The 19453-nt window shown below is 40.8% G+C and overlaps 1 long non-coding RNA gene across 1 annotated transcript in view; it reads left to right on the top strand.

Annotated features, from left to right (window-relative positions):
- LOC139788828 (uncharacterized) overlaps positions 1 to 19453 on the top strand; it is a 34999-nt gene that overhangs the window by 8249 nt on the left and 7297 nt on the right. Inside the window, exon 2 of the long non-coding RNA XR_011722950.1 lies at positions 254 to 368. This is a non-coding gene — a long non-coding RNA (uncharacterized lncRNA). The remainder of the gene's footprint in view (positions 1 to 253; positions 369 to 19453) is intronic.

Below are 19453 nucleotides of genomic sequence, written 5' to 3'. Positions count from 1 at the left end.
CTACAAAGGATGCTCTTCAGTTTCACACTTAGTTGTTGGTTTTTTTGAAGTAGAAAGATGCCATTCACATAAGAAATTGCATGACACCTACACCACGATTTTCAGAGCAGTCAATTCCCACTATGAAATGCTGGAGAACACCACAAGTTAATCCTGGAGAGTAATCCCAGGGAAGCCAACAGCATTACTTTGATAGATTAATTTAACACATTGTTTCTGTAAGCATAGTACTTGATCCTCTTTTTATTTATAGTGCTGCAGGCTGGAAGGATGCCATCAAATCAACCAAGTGACATAGCTGCTGATGAGAGGATAATCAAGCCCTCTGCAATGTCCCATTTCTCCTTCCAATACCCAACAGGGAACAGGTAAGAGCCTCAAATGGCATGGACAAATATTTGGATGAGTAGTGTGTTGTGTCACTGATCTGTAGAGTAAAGAATTTCTTTCACTGATATCCTGTGACTTAATGATGTATTGTTTGGAAACTACAATTAACATTTGAATATATAACAGAGATGAAGAATGAAATACTGCTTTACATCTGCATAACAACAGTCACCAGAGCTTTGTTCAAATGTTTTTGCAGCCCAAAAATAGCCAAAGAAATGCTGTGGTAATTGTGATTTGGACAGAAACAGGCATAGGACACATTCACAAGCCTGCACTGTATCCATTTGAAACTACAGAGGGAATTTCAAATACACAGCATGTAATTATGCAGATGTGATTTTAATGAGGGCTTCCCAACCACGTTTATTTCAGATTTTGTAAGGTTAAAATCTAGGAAAATGGTCTTCATCCAGATTCAGTTCACCTGGGCTAGTGGCACTGTAATCTTTTCCATGGTTGCCATGGCACAACAGACCAGTTAACACCTGAATTCTCATCACTGCCAACCTGATTTGAATTCAAATCTGTAACATCCTACCAGCAATCCACTAGCACCTCTGCAGAGAATAATTGGCATTGCTTAGCACTAAAAGAAAAAAAAAATCAAATTACTGTTTAGTACTGTATAATTCCATGGGAAAAATACTTAAAGATGGGTACATCTGACATCTATTTTATTAATCAGGCTATTTTTAGTAGATAAACCAGTCAAGAAAACAGCAGGAGTTTAATAAAGTATACATTAGGAGAACAATTATGGAGTAGTAGCAGCAGACTGTTCCCTCAGATAGTGAGCAGCAGAAAACATTGTTCAGTTGAACACAACACAGCAATGCAATATTTAAGTGAATAATAAATTTCATGGTGAGTTAGCCTCTAGGTTATACTCTGCAAAGCAGGTTGTGAAAAAACTCAGGGAAAGTCTGATTTCCATTTCCATCCACCCTTTTAACAGCACATTTACCAGTGAATGATCTCAAAACCATCAACAGTTTTATAATCTTCCTCCTGTATTACAATGTATTAATATACATACTTTGCAGACAGATACAGTCTGGATTTTATGACTTAGTCAAGTGAAGCCAGCACCAGTAACTGGACCCATACATTCAAAGCTTCTCTCCTTTTATATGAGTATCTCCTGTTCTACAGACTTATGCCCCAGACTGAAGGCATTTCAAGAGAATAAAAATATGGAAATACATCAGGTTCATTTTTTAATTGCAAAGCAGACTGTTACATACACACCTGGAAGTCCATTTTGGTACTACACACTTCTGAACCCACTAACAGAGTCCTCACACATGTAGAAGTACTGAATATGTGACAGATGTCCTAGATAATTTAAATTTAAGACCCTCATAGAAACAAGATGTTCTCACCTTCCAAACTACCAACTGGGCCCAGACTAAAAGTTTTAATAAGTCTGATGTTAATCCAGCAGAACCTAAAGATAACAGATATCCTTTCATCCAGTCAGCTGGTGCTGGATCATTCCCTGTGAACTCAAGTGCTAACAGATGCACAAAATGACTGTAAGAGATGAAACACAGTGGAGCTGCTCTGGCTGTGACATCTCACTTTATGCCCTCTTGTCTGTTTATTTTGGGAACTGCTCACTGTAATTATTGAGGCTCATAAAACAAATTATATAGTAACATGTTGGCTACTGTGTTTCCTCTCAAAAGGACTTAACAGGTACAGTATTTCCCCACTGCAACACCAGTTTATTGCAACACTAAAGTTGTCACCCATGCTACATGACAAACCACTTTGCATTGCTGCACCTGCCTTTCTTTTTGGATTGTAACAGTTCTCAACTTCATGTCAACCTCATAAATGTGACCAAAAGGAATAATAAAGTTGCCAGACAGAGTAATTTATTTCCCCCTGCAATCCCAAGAGTTACCTGACCATCAGTGGTAGCTCTCCTGTGGTTCTTTTCTTCCCTCCTGGTTTTCCACTGTCTTCTGTTGAACTGTGCAGCTCTGCAGGGAGCACAGTCACAAGGTCTCACCAGCCTCCAGCCTGTACAACACAAAGTGTTCTATCTCAGTTTCACTGGGAAGTCAATATTTACTGGGATTTCTTGCTGGATCAAAAGTATAAAACTTCTCTGGAACATCTGTGCTTCAAGTTGCTCTGTGGGACACCTGTAACAAGGCTCCTGCCATGTGGTGTCAGTCAGATGATGTCTCTCACATGAGACAGTGCCTGCCTTAAGTTTCCTGTTCCCCAGGGTCCAGCACCATCCAAAAGGCCCATTGCAAGCATACCCAGTAAGCTAACAACAGCAGAGACACACCAGTGAAAAGCAAAATAATTAAAAAATTGAGAAACCAGGAAAAAAAAGAAATGCTCTCTATTAATACCCATCAAGATGACAGGCAAGTAGCCAACTGATGCCATTTAGGCCTGCAGCTACACAGCTGGATTGTATCTGCTAGAGAAAGCATTAATGGCCTGTAGGCAGTCTGAAAAAGTAAGCAAGAAAGGTTTGGGCATATAAATCCCTTTCACTTCTGAAGCAAGCAGTGAAACTGAAGCAGAACATGTATGTGTAGTTGGGTTAATAAGCACAGCTCTTGTGAAAACTGGGGCACTTTGAAGTAGGAAAAAAAAAAAAAAAAAGTATCACAGACTCCACCAAAGCCATATTTGTTAAAATAAGCTTAAAAAGAGGAAAAGCACCCTTGTGCATTATTTTGCCTTTCATTTTCTTAATGACTTTGATTATAAACCACACGGTTTGGGGAACTGAAAATGGAAAAACATTACTGCCAAGTTGCAGGTTTCTATTACACAGGGCTCCTGCCTGTGTGCTGTGCTTTGAGTAATGCCATTAATTTCAGCCAACTCTCAGATAAAGCCAAAACAGGAGTGTTGACAGAGCTGGGGCCTGCACTCTGCTGCAGGAAGGAGATATTAACCAACTGTGTCATGCAGCACCACTGATCATGGGAAGATCTCTTGTCTTGATGTCACAGTGGATGGCTCTGTCTGATATTTCACAGGTACTTTAAGATAGTGCCTATACTGACAGGGCATTCTGGCTGACTTGTCAGTCAACCTGAACCTAGGGATGTGCAGCTGCATCCTTCTGCCTCCCAGCTCAGCTACATGACCCTTGCCAAGGGAAGAGCATGAATCCCTGAGCCATCTGGCATTCCAAGCAGGCAACCTCCACATTCCCATTGCAGCTTTTGCTGATCTATAGCAGTTACAAATCAGTCCTGGGCCTTTAGCTCCTCAAAATTTCCTGCAATCTATCCTTACTGTCATCTGGTTTTCCCTGTTCCATTTTCCCTCTAGGCATTTCAACGTGCAGCTGAAAGATGCTCCTGTTGTTCTCCTCAAAAGCAACATCTCCAGACTGTTTTTAACTCTTGTTGCTTTCACCCCCCTGTCTTTATTATTTTACTTTCACAATAAGTCCTTAACAAAACTGTATTCATTATCCACACTCAGCTCATCCTGATTAGTGTGACAGCTTCTCAGGATGGAGCACCAGGGTGCATGGGCAGAGAGAAAGCAAACTGCTGCTTTGGAGAGCAGCAATTATTAATGAGGATTTGCTCCAATTTTCCTTATATAACTCAGTTGGACTGAAATGGCTGAAATGCAGCCCATGGGGTCAGCCAAATTTATGCCAAGCTTGTCTTCCCACAGGTTTATGTGTACCTTAACTCCACTGCTTCCTTAAAAACCAATTTTCTAGTGTTCACATAGAGATTTTGTGAAAGATTAGAAAACATGCTGGTGCTTCATAGAACCAAAAACCTGACAGACTTTTGACCAGCCACTAAATCTGTTCTCCCTGAACTTACAGAAAATAAATTATTAGCAGCTTTGGATCTCAAAAAATCCACAAGATCTGTGGAAGTGACCAAATTACTGCAGGAAAAACAGACTTGACAGAGAAAGTCTCATGTAAAAAATCAGAATAAAGTAGAAGGAAACTATAACAAAAGGGAAAGTGGCACAGTGGCAGTGTGATGGATGAGGAAAAAAAACCTTGCAGTGATCACTTTGATAATAAGGAACTTCTGAGTGCTGGGCACCAGAGAAAGTAATGTTAATTTAAGAGCATAACCTCACAGGGTGCAGGCTGATGGCACTGGCTCAAGTGACAGCTCTGCAGACCATGGCTGTCATTGGACTGACACCAGGAAATACAGGTTATAGCAGAGCATCCTGAGCTATGGTAGAGCTGCTTTGTGCTCTTGGGTTGAAATTAGACCCTGATGAGAAAAAAGAAACAAAACCACCACAAAGCTCACCTGGGGAAAGGCAACTGTTGCTGTTTTCAAAATGCAGCTGTAATTGGGTTCATGCTACCCAGAAATGTATCAGTCTTCAATAGAACTGCATGAAGTGAAGAGACTACAAGATGATTGAATTTAATTAAGCTTACATGCTGAGTCCAACCCTTGTTTTTATTTACCCTGAAGAGACTTTCCTGAAGACCCTCCCTGCCACAAGGACTGCAGCTGGTGCAATCAGTTATTTAAAAATACTGGAAAGAGAGGAAAAATCTGCCTTTGAGGCTTAAACATGTTTTACTGCAGAAAAAGAGATTTAAGGAGCAGAAGGGGCTTCTCCAAGCTCATCCAGAGATTCTGTCACAGGCAGGAAACTCAAGACAATACTTCCTTGCTTGTGTTCAGGGTGCCATTGCCAATTCCTTCTCATTTTTTACATGAATTTTTTACTGAGCTCTGGTCATTTTCACATCTCTCAACAGAAAAAATGCCATCAGACTGTTCATTTCCATAGCAAATATTTCTGTTGTCCAAGTCATCTTTGTGATCCATGGGAAGCATGGGGTAAGTGTTCTCCTGGGTCACATCTGAACAGGCTTTTGGTCTCTGGTTGCAGCCACTCATCCTCAGTTCCTAAAAGCAGAAGAAGTTTCATGCTGCAGACATTTCATGGTGTGATGACTGCTAAGGCTGCAGGAGCTGGAGCCCTCACTGGGAGCCTGGCCAGAATGCTGGACAAATTTGTAAGATCCAATCCTAGGGACTAATCCAAAGTCAGGCAAGAGGTTATTTTAGTGAACATTTTAGTGAAAGACAATTCAGGGCATGACTTAAAGCCTCAGCTGCCCTTCTAAGTGTCACAAAAAGCAAGACCAGAGCATTCAAGATTCTGGCCATGTGTCTTTTTCAAAGCAGCTCCTTGCCCCAAACCTTTGAAGTGCTTCACAAGATGCAGTTTTAACTTCCTTGCAAAGCTTCTAAGAGGAGCCTTTTAAAAGATTTCTGATCTATAACACATTAAAGTGAATTGCTAGGAAAAATCAGTTGTTTGACCAATGAGGACACACAAGCAGCCTCATTGCCTTGCAGGGACCAAAGTGTGTCCCAAGAGTCTGCGTGCTAAAGAAAAAAGCACTTTTGAGTCTCATATTCTCAGCCAGGTATTGTAACTGGGTTCTTTTAATTCCAAGGCTGTATCTTATTGCCATTGGAGAATTAGAAATGGAAAATAAAACTGCTCAAGTGCCTCCTTGTTACCACCATGACAGTAATTATTAATTTAAGAGAATTAGCATAGACAAATACTCAGGTTTGAGTAATGCTATGTTGCTAACAGGAAATTAGCTTCTGTGGTGCATTCAGTGATTCCCCCAAGGGCTCATGCTCCACTTTCTCACTCCACCTTTAAGGTAAAGCAATCAGACAAGCAGCATGGAGGAATCCAGAGGACTGCAAGGTGCTGGTGTCTCTTTGTGCAAAGTGACAGAAGAATTAAAGTTAAAAAAACCCCTAAAATAGGAAATAAGGCAAAGAGCATACTCCAGTCACTCACACCAAAGTTGCATACCAGGAAACACGTGCAAGTACTTCTATAAGAAAGAAAATGTAAGGGACCAGAGAAAAGTGAAAAGATAAAAATTAAGATTTTAGTCACATGGCTTAGAAAGCTGACTGCATGGTGAAGCAATTACTCACAGATGCACAAGGCAGAAATCAAAATGAGTGTGGATCAAGAGTGTAGAAGAGCTGGCAGAAAGCAAGAAGCTGAACAATAAACAACTACAGAGAGATGCAATTTGTCACATCCCATCCCTTTAAGGGAGAATGACTGATGGCCATGATAACATCTATATTACCAGCATGTCTTTCCCTAGGTACCAAGGGATCCAGCACTGTCACAATTTGAATAAAATTGAGAACTAAGAGGAGGTTTGATTATTAAAAGGATAGAGCTGCTTGTAGAAATTAAAATCATCTGACTAAAAAGCTCCCAAAAGAAACAGCTACACCTGTGACACAAATCTAAATTAATCAACTGCTTTTTTTCATTCTGCAAATTCTGGCCCAGGAAAAACTGCTACCTTTGGTTGTTGAAAGAGCCTGCTCTTAAACATAATTAAATCCCTCAGCTTAAAATCAATAAGAATCTTCAAATTGTTTCTCCTTTTTTGAATATTTTTTCTTTAAAATAGAGATATTAGGCTTGATACTTGCTTTTTCCAACCAGATGTAAAGCACTAGAAAGGAAGACATTATATTTGTCTCACAGAGATTGTGAAGATGAAGGAAAAAGACTTTCTTAAAAAAAAAAAAATAATAAAAAGGCCTACAAATATGTGAGCAAATTGACAACATAATCTGCAAGCTATAATTTGGGAGCACACCACATATTTCACACTTGTCATTTAAGAGAGACGATGACAGAGCCAGAGCCCTGGTGCTGTGGGAGTGTGTCTGAAGCTTCCATTTTATGCTTGTTTTACATGCATTAAAATGTATATGAAAAATGAAAACTGGAGGATTTGTTGATGCAACAAATGCTTTGGTAACATTTAAGAAAACAATCTATTTACCTCAAAACATTTGTGTTGTAACATATGCTGTTGCTATCTACGTTTCTGTTTGAAAATGTCCTCTAAGCCCTCAGTGAAAATACACAAAGTTTCTCTCAGTTGTAGCTGCTCTCAGTAAAAGAAATTCTGTGCAATGAGCAAGACCACAAATATCTATAATTAGGATGCTTCACCAAAATAATCTAACACTTGAATTTTCAATTCACATAAGCCTAAACTGCTCCCACATTATATTATAGATGCAACTCAGGAATAAAGCTGCTGGGAAAACAGTTCTGCCTGATGAAAAAGTAAATGTTATAAAAGGTGATATTTCTCCCTAAACTAGATTAAAAAGTTGAGGCTTTTTTTGAGGGGCTGCTGGGCTAAGAGAGACAATGCCTACTGTAAAATGGATGGACATGTACTGGCTAAGGTTTTATGTCTATTCTGCATGAAAATCACAGGGACAAAATGGCATATCACTGAGGTACTCAGACAGATTAGAGATGTTAGAAAAATTCACAGGAATTTACTCAGCGAGAGCACTGGATGGGATTTTTTTAAATGTAGCTTGAAATAGTTTGATCTAAGGCTTAATGAATTAGATGGCCTTTAAAATATCTCAGTAAGATGCAGTTACCTTTTAGAAATTATTTTATTTCTTTTATTCCATCAGCTTGAGAGATAATGGGAAGATATAAAAATGCTGGAATAGCCAGGTTTGAGCAGTTGTTCTGTACAAGTCTGACTGCTTCACAATGCCCCTCTCTGAGTAACACAGCAAGGACAACACCATTCCCAATCTTTATCTTGCCCACTGAGACTTAAGCACAAGGTCCAGAGACTTCAGTCCTGTAATATTACTCCAGAGACATGATCCACCAACAAACTTACCTGCACAGAAGTGATTTAGGTTGGCATTTTCTGCCAAATAGCAGATGCTAAATTAAGAAGAGGCCTTTTGGTCACTATCTACTCCATAACATTGCCCCACTTTCTCTTTTTTCTAACTAGCCCCATGGAAATAAAATAGGAAATAAAACTTGCAGGGCTCACTCATGGTGCTTTTAAAGGCACAAATACCCCTTCTGGGAGGTGCAGCCAATGAAGACAAAGTGATAATTGGCAAAATCCCCAGGTGGATGATAGGTAAAATCAACATCATCTCAAAGGGTGAGGTTGAAGCTGGCTGCACAGTGTGACTGTGTGATGTAATTAAGAAACATGAACAGTGCCAGTGACTACTAAATAGCTGGTTTTAGTCTGTGCTCCACAAAATGCTGACTTAATTAAAGGGCTACTTTAATATCTAAATAAGACACTTGGGTGCAGCACTGACAGCAATTATCAGTCAATCACCTAGAGGGAAAAAAAAGAATCCTTCTCTTTAAATCCCACACCGGGGTTTTAGTGGTTTTGCAGAATATTTGCTGCTTTTCTTACTGCTGAGGACAATAAACCATTGCCAGAGAAACCCTTATTTGGAAACTTTGCTTTTACAAAAGCAGTTACATTTCTGCTGAGATCTCTAACAGGGGCCACGCTTCTGAGACCTGCCTCTGAAAATACACTCCATGCTCTACAGGGAATGCAACTGCCTTCTCATTTCCTCCCAATTCTCTTTCATGCAAAAGAACTTCAGCCATTTATGCTGAACATGGGTGATGTCCCCTCCACGAACTTCTCAGACAGTCCCTGTGCTGCATGCAGCTTTATTGTCCTTGTAGGGACAGATGTACCAACTCTTGTGTGTTTATTAAGAGGTTGGCACATGCCATACCTGCACTGATGACAATGCATTCATCTCCACCCTTCTGTCCAAAGCTGCTAATGAGCAAATCTCCATACAACACCTGTGGGGTAGACAGATACTACTTTTTAATTCCTTTCTTTCCTGTACACGATGTGATACTGAAACACTGGAAATATTTTAAGCATGTGCACTGGTTTTGTTCAGCAAGGAGATGAAGAACACCCAGGGAGTCCACACAATATCACTAATGTACCACGTCTGGCTATTAATATGGAAACACAGGCAAAGAGCAAAGTAACCCCAAACCTCAGGAATCATCAGGGACAGGAATTGCCAAGGAGCATGCAAATGCCTCCTGCAGCCTGTGCTGCTGTTGCTCAACACGATGTTAAGCAGCCTGACAAGACTTTGATCTGCCTGCCAGTGCCTGTAAGTTTATTCCCACTGAGCCCAGGTGCTGGAGGGAAGAAGGAGCCTTGGTGGTCCCAGTCTGCCATGGCAAGGGTTGTCACTACAACCACAGCCCCCAGATCTGAAGCTGGAGCTTTCCTGCATCCATACCTGTACCTTAACACCCCTGTACTGGGAGTCTGGGTAGGATCTCATTGATTTAGAAGATACAGCAGAGGCTAGAAACCATTTTTCTGGTGTCTTTCTTTCTTCCTTTTGCTGCTTATTTGCACTGCTCTGCAAACCCAAAGTCCTCTGGTTGTCCTCTGCACAGCTGGTAGTTACTGCAAGTGTCATGTTCTCCCTGGGCTGAAAATTTCTTTGCATGATCACTGTGTGTAAGTTCACCAAAGACAGAGGGCACTTTGACAGCAGCATGCCTTGAAATCCTATTCTGCTGTCAGACTGATGCTACCAATGTTGAGTCTCAAAATCAGATTGCATGGGAATAAAAATTAACCTAATGGCTGTAAAACCCAAGGCTTGTCAAAATTACCCATAAAAAAGCCCCAGCAAATACAGTTGATCTAGTTTTCTTTGATCAAACTGAATAGTTGAATTATATCTCTGCTGTAGAAATCAGAGAAAGCTTCATCTTCTTTCTAGGTGCTGCAGTACACACAGTCTCTTCCCCAGCTACCTAATTCTACCAACCTGCACTGGAAGAGTACTCTCCATTCACATCAACCAAATGAAATAAATAATTTTTTGTGTTAGGTAGTCAAACAAGTCCCCAAACAAAAAGTATTTCTGAGGTTGCTTGAAAAATGTTGAGTCCGTGCCTGACAGAAAAGTAGAGTGCAAAAAATCCCAAACTTTTCAGCTTGAGTTTTGCATTTTAAAACAGAAAAATGTAAAAAAATATATTACACATTAAATTAAGATCCTTCACCAGATCAAATTAGATTATAACAGCTGCTATACAAATACTGGAGTATGGATAGTCTGGCCAGGTTAGTTAGATATCAGTCAGTTATAAACTAGCCAGATACTGAAAAATACAATTTCAGCTGATATCTGGATGGAAAGGCAGATATAACTCATACATCTACCTCTTCTTAGTCATATTCTGTAGCACAAGAAGAAAACATGAACTGATATGCTCTGGATTAAATCCATGCCATCAGTGTGCCCATGAGCCAGGATCCACCTTGACAGAGGCTTCATTGCAGCTGTCAAGGGCCACAGGTATTCTGATCAATTACCCCCTGTCTGCAGCTCAGACCTCAAACCCACAGTTATTTAAGTAATGTAAGTAGCTTTTTCTCACATAAAGACATCCAGCTGCCCCACTGCACTGTCTGGTAAGATTTTACTGATCTGGTAAGACTTCTATTTTTTTCTTCTCTAGAACTATATTTCTTCCCAATGCTGGCTTCATTGCTCTGCATTTTTAATCTTACTCTTAATAGGCAAGAGATGGTTGAGAAGGTTTTCAAAACCTTAGTGGCAGGTTGTGTGTTGTCACAGAGGTCTTGTTCAAAAAAAGCTTCCATTAAACCTAAAGTTCCATGACACTGTACACCAGCCCTACTAACTATTTGGTATACAAGATACATGGTATAAAACTGTCTCTTGGTAGCCAGCAACTTCATTAAAATCAGTCCCAGCATACATAGTATTTTCACATACTAAGTGAAAATTCTGATTGGAGAATTCTGGCTGGGAAAGCAGGGTAACAGAATTTGATGTTTATTTCTGTGTTACTGGTACCCAGATATGTGTCAGATGAGGCTTTGCTGGGGCTGTAAGGGTTTCTTACAGCCAGGGCAACTCTTCTGCTTCTCTGTGTGGCTCTCAGCAACCAGATTTTTAATTGAATTCCATTCCCTAGTTCTCGTCTTTGGATGGAAATATATAAATTAATTTCCTGTATTTATGGCAGAGCTGTGAAAAACAGCATGGGAACAGGTGGCAAAAAATTCAGCAACTTCCAAGCACAGTAAACCCTCTGAAGAGTAATACCTCAGTGGCAGAATAACCTCAACCTTCCTACCCACACTTTAGCTATAAAAATGCTATTGTGTATTGTTTCCTTTGGGAAGGTGATGGGTGGAGAAGATTAAAAGGGACAGAAACTCCATATTCACAGCATGAACCAATTACTGGGAGATAAAAAGAAAAAGATGCAAGTAATTTGCCCACACCTCATCCGTGTAACAGAAATAACAGTGCTGCTGCTCTACCTGCCTTAAAATTTAAAGGATAAACACACTGAAAGCCTTAAGAGTGTCAGACCCTGGAGTGGGAGCCAGGGAGATCCCATGGCAGGCATTGGTCAGTGATGGGCTCATGCCCTGGGTATCCAGCACTGGCCTGTGGCAAGTGGGCAGGTGAGGGAGGCCATCTCCTCTTTCTGCTCCAGAGTGGCAGATCTCACTACCTGTCTTCTTTCCCACTTACAAAACTATGCTCTGAAACCTAAATTTTAAAAATACCCTTCTCAAACCTTCATTTTCTTATCCACCTCAGTTGTCTCCATGTACACTGGGGGGGGAAATATCAGGAGCTGCTTCTTTTTTCATTGGTTTGAATCAGTTTGCTTTGTCCTTCCCTAGCTGAGAGCTGCTAATGCAACATTTCAGGCTGGTTTCAGGACTAACTATGGCAGATTTATGATTTATAAGGGACATGATACTGGTGAGATCTTAACTACAGAATTGTTAATCTATCACTGCAGTAACACTGAGTGATTTTTATTGAAACATACATATTTCTCCAAGATGGTTCATGACATTTTATGAGATTTGCTTCTGTAAAGAAAGTTTTCATATTATAACTAAGCCATTTTACTGTTGCTGTGGTAACTGCAGTACCAGTTAAAAAAAGGTGACTGCAGAATAAGTGCAATTGCTATGTAAAACCCACAGCAAAGTTTTCTTTATTATCTAAACAAGGAGTGGTGCTAAAAACATATGAATTAAAATACAACAGCAGTTAGAAATCCAAAATTAAAACTCAGCCTTTCAGGTCACTGTCCAGCATTTCCTGCTTGCCTCCACCTCATTTTTGTTGGTGTTAACAGCTGCTGTTTGTCTTTCTGAAATGATTATCTAATTTTTGATGCTCAGAGGCCCTAACTTTTTTCAACCACAGTTTCACACCACAAACCATCAGATCAGTGGTCTGCCTTAGCTCAACAATTTTTGATACTACTTTGTTTTAAGGAAGCCATATTCACTGCAGAGTCGTTTTCTCTGGCTCCTTTTCATTTAAAAATACTCTGCTTTGCACTTGTTCTGTATTTTTATTCCCTAGTCTCAAAATGCTGCCCAGTGTAGGACAAAAAGGTGTGCATAAACTCCTGGCTTCAACAAAATGAGATGAGGTTTTCCCAATCACCTTCAGTGGAGTCAATATTTACCCAGACTTTCCAAATTAAAAGAAATATCAACCCTGTGAGTTAAATCTAGTAGCAAGTTGGAGGAAGAAAAGCTGCTGAACAGCAGCACCCCCTGGATCCAACATCATCTCCTTTAATCAAGTAAAATAACATTCATAAATCATTTGATATTTTAACTTATTCAACGGTGATGGCTCCAGCCAGTGCCTGCTATTTTACAGCCTCCACTGACTCTCACATGCAAATGAATTTTTCTTAGAGTGTATGACAATAAATATTGCCTACAGAACTATGAGATTGCTTCCAGTGCCTTGAAATGAGCTGTTGCACATGGTTATACACAAATATCTGCACAGCAAAGCCCTCAGGACAAATAGTGCTATGTGCAAAATTCAGCCCCAGCTTTCTGTTTTCAGCCTACTAAAAAATTGACATTTTCCCTTTGGTGCCACGACCCTCCCTGGAAGGATTTGCACACGTGTACAGTAATAACACAAGTTAATTGCCCCATCACTGAAATAAAGCCTGAGGCTCTGGGAATGAGACCTCAGAAAGGTCACGGACTCTCTCATTATCTCTTTGCTTTCTTTTGCTTCTATGCTCTGCCCTTTTTTCATCCTGAGAAAATGCTTCTGAATGCTAATGCCACATGCCATGGAGCTTGGCACCCTCTTCACCCATCATGTCAGAATAATTAATTAGGATGGTAGAACAAACACCATCTCACACAGGTCAGGTGAATGCATTTTGACACCAAAGGAAGAGGAGAGGCAGCCGAGTGACGCAAAGGACCTGAACGTGTTTGCAGGACTCAGCAAACAGCAAAATAAACCATCTGGAAGTCATGGGATGGAGCAAGGAGAAACACAGCCTGGGTATTACTGGAAATGAGGAGTCACCTCCTGGGAAAGAGGCTGGAAACCAGACTACCTGGAGGTGGGAAGCTCTCCACAGGCAGAGTTAGACCTTGCCTTTAGGCACCCTGTGAGCACAGAGCTGTGTATGGAAGCATTTATGGCTCATTTTCCCTTTTCCTTCTTTCTTGCTGTCTGCAAGATTGGCACTGAAGTGTTTTCTTAATGACCTGATTGCTTCTAGACCTTACCATTGCCTGCCAACCCTTTCTGGGGACTCAGTTAACGAGAACAGAAGTACTCATTTGTTTCTCTTCTCCCTTTAACACAAACGCACGCGCCCATATTGCAAAAAGGTCATTAGAAATAACAAGGCCTTTAATATTGTGCAGATTTTTTTTTGGCATCCTCAGTGAACCAGTTGTGCTCCTCAGGCAGAACCCCCTCCCACTCCACCACCTCAGTGATTAACACCACGCTGCTGAGACTACAACCTCGGAGGCAAAAAGCACAGGAGCTCAGACAAGCAGGAGCAAAATGCTATCGCTGTGTACAAGATGTCAGACACGTGGAGGTGCCAGGATCCCTCCTCAGCCAACACAGGCACCCAGGAGAGCTGCTGCTGCTGCTGGATTTAGGGCTTATAAATAGGAGGAAACATTCCTCTAAGTTAGGAACGACCCTGACAATCAGACAGTTGCCCTGATGGGAGGATTTGATGCAATAAATCAGAAAAAGCCTTCCCCATTGTCTACCTGGCCACACTGTCAGCTTGTCCTTACTGCATGGCTAAATTAATTACAGCAGCTCTTCCCCAGGAGCCCCCTCCTCACCCAGGCTGGGGGGCAGATGGGCAGTCACTGGGACCAAGAGTAAAGCAGTTAATGAGAACTGCCTCACCTCTCCCAGCTCACTTGCCCTGATGTTTCTTCACTGTTTGTGAAGTCACTTACTCCTGAGCACAACTGAAATCAAATTCTTCTAATTTGGCAGCAGTACAGATGCTCTTTCCATCAGCTTAATAGCCCAAAACATACAAGGAAGAACTGGTTTAAGCAGAGGGTTATGAGCAGCACACAGTTACATTTCATGAGCTAACTGAAGGACCAAAACCATCTCCTCAACATAGATGTGATTTTATTTTCTATTTATCACCCCACAAAGGGAAGGAAAAAATGCTCTATGTATAGAAAAAAGAAACCACTAATAAAAAATTCAGGCTTTAAAAATATTCTTAAACAAGACAAGGTTTGGGGGAGGAAAGCTAATTTCTGGATCTCTCATATGCCTGATCAAATCTAATATTTTAAAATAGCAACTGTAAACTAAAATTCAAATGTCAAAATGTTTGCTTTGAGGTATTCATAGATGGATTTGTACATCCTCTGACACATGAAGAACACAGTTCCATTGACAGAGTGGAAAAGCACATTTCTGATTACTTGAAATGTCAGTGTGGTCAAAATGCTACATCTGATGGCATGTCAAGGCAGGACATGATATTCCCTGTCTATGCATCAGAAACAGTCTGTATGTATGGAGGGGAGGGGAATACCTGCTAGAGACCATAAAGCTGAAGGAAAACATCTGAAATATGGAAACCCTGAAGAGACAGCTCTGAATTTTGGTGTCATTTGTTTGCTGTCTGTCAGCCTTCAGCAGATTTGGATGAAGTCAGAGCAGAAAACCTCCAGGTGAGAGAAACTGAGGTTGAAACAGAGAGTGGAAAAACTCAGAACTAAATTATATTAACAAGTGGGACAACCTAAGAGGAAGGAAGAGTTAATCCTTGCAGATAGACAGAAATGTTAGCAAGGGAAGACAACCAAGGACAGAGCAGACCAAAACCAGCCAGGTATTGCTGGCAAAACCCAGCTGCTTCAGCTGGTTAGAGCTACCAAGCCCAGTAGAACTACTGACACCATGATTTTTAGGGTCAAGAGGTTAATTTCTATTTTCAGGTTCAACTTTGAACACAGCTTTCAGCTCTCCCTTGAAAATCCACTAGGATGCTAGAGGAAGTACTATAGTGTGTTACAGAGTGCTGCAGGAAGAGGAGATATTTCCATTTACAGGTGTCTTTGCTGTCATTTCCAATACTGCTGTTACAGAGGTCCACATCTCTATTTTCCACAGCACATGGGAGAGGCTCTAGCACAGCTTCTCAATAAGCTGAGCTTCTTCCTGCACCTCTGTGGGAATTTATTTCTACCCCTCAAAAAGATGCTTTTCAGTTTCAAACAAAAATGATTTTGTCAACTGGATGGACTGGATAGTTAGATAAATGTGTTTTATCAACGAAATGGATTAGGCTGTTTGCATTTTGTCACTGCAATCTCAATCCATCCTGCCAATAAAACATATTTCATCAAAGCTTTAGGCCACCATGCTAACAGAATGTGTTTTGTCAACAGCCTAAATCCATCCTGTCAACAAAATCCATTCAGAAGGAAAATAACTCAATCTCTTCTGTCAACATCAGGAGTAAAAATCTTGGTTGTTAGTGTATGAAAAACAAAACCAAACCCTGCAGTTAACCTCCATATTTTCAGGCCAAAAAAGTACACAAAAATGTCAACCAACTTAGCATATGGAAATGAAAACAGCAGGGAAAACAAACAATGCATTAATATTTCCTGGTGTGATTGGGATGTGATCAAGCTATGGAAATGCCCAGCTGAAGGTTGAGGTTTCTACTGTCAAACCTCAGAACTGAATGGAACATCTAGATCTTGAGATACTGAGTACTGAATATGTATTCATGAAGAAAACTCAAAGGCTCAGCAGGCTAATTAAAAAAACTCACAGAAGACCCAGAAAAGCTGATTTCTCTTGCTGAAAGAAAATCACAGTGGTGGTAACATAAACAAAATTGTATTGTGGGCTCTCTCCTGTCCTTCAGGCTTGAATTAGAACTTGCAAATGAAATTAAAGATGCAACTGCTAGAGGCTGTCCTGCTATTCCCTGGGCCTTGACTTGCTGAGGCTTTCTGCAGTCCCTGGAGGGGCACAGCAGGTCCTCTGCACAAGGATCATAGCAGGGCAGCCAACCAGCCCTTGGTAGGAAGCTCCAGCACAGCTGGAGGCTTCTGATACCATAGGTATGAAAGCAGCAATGTGCTGAGTTTCAAAGGACAACCAGACAGGTGGCAATCCTGTTTTTGTGAGCACGTGCACACACATTTCATGTAATTATAACATTTGTGATTGTACAGGACAGAATCAGTCCTGTGCTCCCCCAGAGAGCTGAATCATATGGCAGTGTGGCTTCAGACCTCCTTTCCTTCCCCCTTTCACCTCTCAATAATATAACATCCATTTCCAATCTGTATTACAATAGTCTCAAAGCAAGTCTGTAGATAATGAAGTCTGAGAGCTCCAACTCTTTACCTGGAAAAAAGGCCTGGCTGCCTGCTCATTCAGTCTCAAAGATGTGTGGTAAATGTTAGGAGCAGTTTTCATTCCAAGCCCTAAGTCAGTAGAGTGATGGTTATCATATAATAAAAGTCAGATGATGGGTTTTTTAAAAAGGCTCCCTTGATATAACAACTCCCTTAATAGACAAATATTTTTTTCCTTTCAAAAAAAGGAAAAAGTAGCCCCTAGAGTAATTTTAAAAGACAAAGAAAATCTGAAGTTTATTTAAAAATAAGATGTTTGCTTCTCTGGTGTGTAAGAGAAGATTAGCCACTGCAGACCCTAAAGCCTTAAATTTCAAAATGCAAATGAATTTTTAAAATGTTACTTGACTAAACACGAGTTACATGAGTTAAACCAACTGCTTCATTTTGTAATTGTTGCAGTCGATAACATCAGAACAACCTCAAGCAGGGAAAGGTGAGAGAGGAGACAGAAGACATTTAATAATCAAAGGCAGATAAAAATCTAACAAAGCATGTCTTTCTCAGTAACTGAACAGATGATGCAAAGACATCATCCTGGGGCCTTTACAAAGCAACTTTCATTCTGTATTTTTGTCTGGCCCAGCTCTTGGTGTGAGTACAAAGAAAAAGACTCGTGTTGTGAAAGATTCTTCTGAGCAGTGCATACTCCATTAGGGATCTACCTTGAGCAGCAAGGTGTCACATGGATCACTCCCAGATAAGGAAAGGCTTATATCATCAACTTTACTCATTTTCTTCAGCCTTTCTCTACATTAGGGGAAATTCCTGCTATTTTAAAAGTATCTTCAGCCTCTTACTAAAAGGAGCCTTCACTTCCCCTGTATTGTCTGTGCTAATGATCAGCCCTTTGAACTGCAGGGTGTGGGGAAAAATTGTGAAGTGAAAGGATTTGTTTTCAGCACCCCAGAATACTAAAATTATCCCCAGGGAATTCCACAATGGGTTTTTGTATCTACAAAATAGTCCTAAGTGTTTACTGATTTACTGAGGTTGCTTTGGCTTTCCAAGCTTTGCAATTTTGTTTAATATGCATACTGCCTTCCAGACCCTTGATTACACTGCTCACCTTAATCATTTCCAACTTCAGCTCAGCCTAGCAAGCTCTTCCCCAGCTCTGTTTCAAAATATTTGGCAAACAGATATAAACAGTAGCAGCTGGCATTTATTTTTCCAATTAATAGAAGGCTTGGCTCTTGCATTATGACCCTTGGAAATGGGATGCTGCACCTGTATCAATAAATAGACTAAGTTATTAGGGACAAGGATCATCTATCAATTACCTGTGCAGAAATTCATACCACTGCAGAAATATTGTCTTCTCCTGATCAGAACAAATGGCTCCCCTGCCTGCCAAAATCTCATCTGGGTCACCCAGGCACTAATCCATTGACAATTTTACAGAATGGCTTCTACTTTCTTTTTTTAAACTCTTCTATACATAAATTCACTGCTCCTCTCATTCGGACCATACAGCTTGGGGAATATCAGAGCTGACCTGGCCACTGGGAATATGCAGCTGACTTGGTGCAGCCAAAGCTATCAGTCACACTGACAGCATGACATGAAAGGAAAAATCAAAAATCAGTAGAAATTCAAAGCACAGTAATGAGCTGTCACTGGTACAGTTCAGGATCAGGTCCAGACAAAAAACATCTGGAGAGAGAGGGCTTATATGTATGGCATGTGGGCTTCTGTGTGTGTATATATATATCTATATATATATATATCTATAATTATGTATACACCATCCTCTAATATATACCATCTACATACACCATCATTGCTAAAAACAAGCTAATTATTCCAGGGGTGCCATGAAGAGAGGAGATTTCTGTGACAGCACAGAAAACTGCCACATTCTGAGTAGCAGTGAAGGGATGGCTGGGAGAGTTCAGCATTAGACAGTTTACTAATTTTGCAAGGTATTAATTGAAACCTTAATTAGCTGGTTAACCCGGCTACACAGTGCCAAGAATTTAGAGAGATCAGATGCACTTTTGTTTTCTTTTAGTACAAAACAAACCATGCAACACTCCTCCAGCCTTTACCTCCTATTTGCTTTCCCAGTAGAGGACAAGCTGAATGCATCCTCAGCTGTGGGCACCTTGCAGCACTGTTTGCTCATGGTACCTCTGAGGAACTCCAGGCTCATTCCTTGGCCACCAACAGGAATCAGGGGGTTAGTCTGGTGTTGACTGCCACAGTTCTACTTGATGAGGATTTGAGGAGCAGCTGAAGAAGAGAGAACTTTTATTTCCCCAGTGAGTAATTGGCTGATGTTCAATTTCTGTCCTGCAGTCCAGCCCCACTAACACTCTGACACCTCTGGAATCCCTTCTGAAATGCTGGGATTCACAAGCCACTGGAAATGGTTGACTACAAGACAAGACACCAGGCTATGAGCCAAGAAACCTCAGCTCAGTCACTGCCCTCCTGTCA

The sequence above is a fragment of the Heliangelus exortis genome, chromosome 30 (genome assembly GCF_036169615.1).
Source record: "Heliangelus exortis chromosome 30, bHelExo1.hap1, whole genome shotgun sequence".
NCBI classification, from domain to species: domain Eukaryota; kingdom Metazoa; phylum Chordata; class Aves; order Apodiformes; family Trochilidae; genus Heliangelus; species Heliangelus exortis.
Note: the sequence above shows the minus strand (reverse complement) of the source record. Positions and strands in the feature narration are given on the sequence as shown.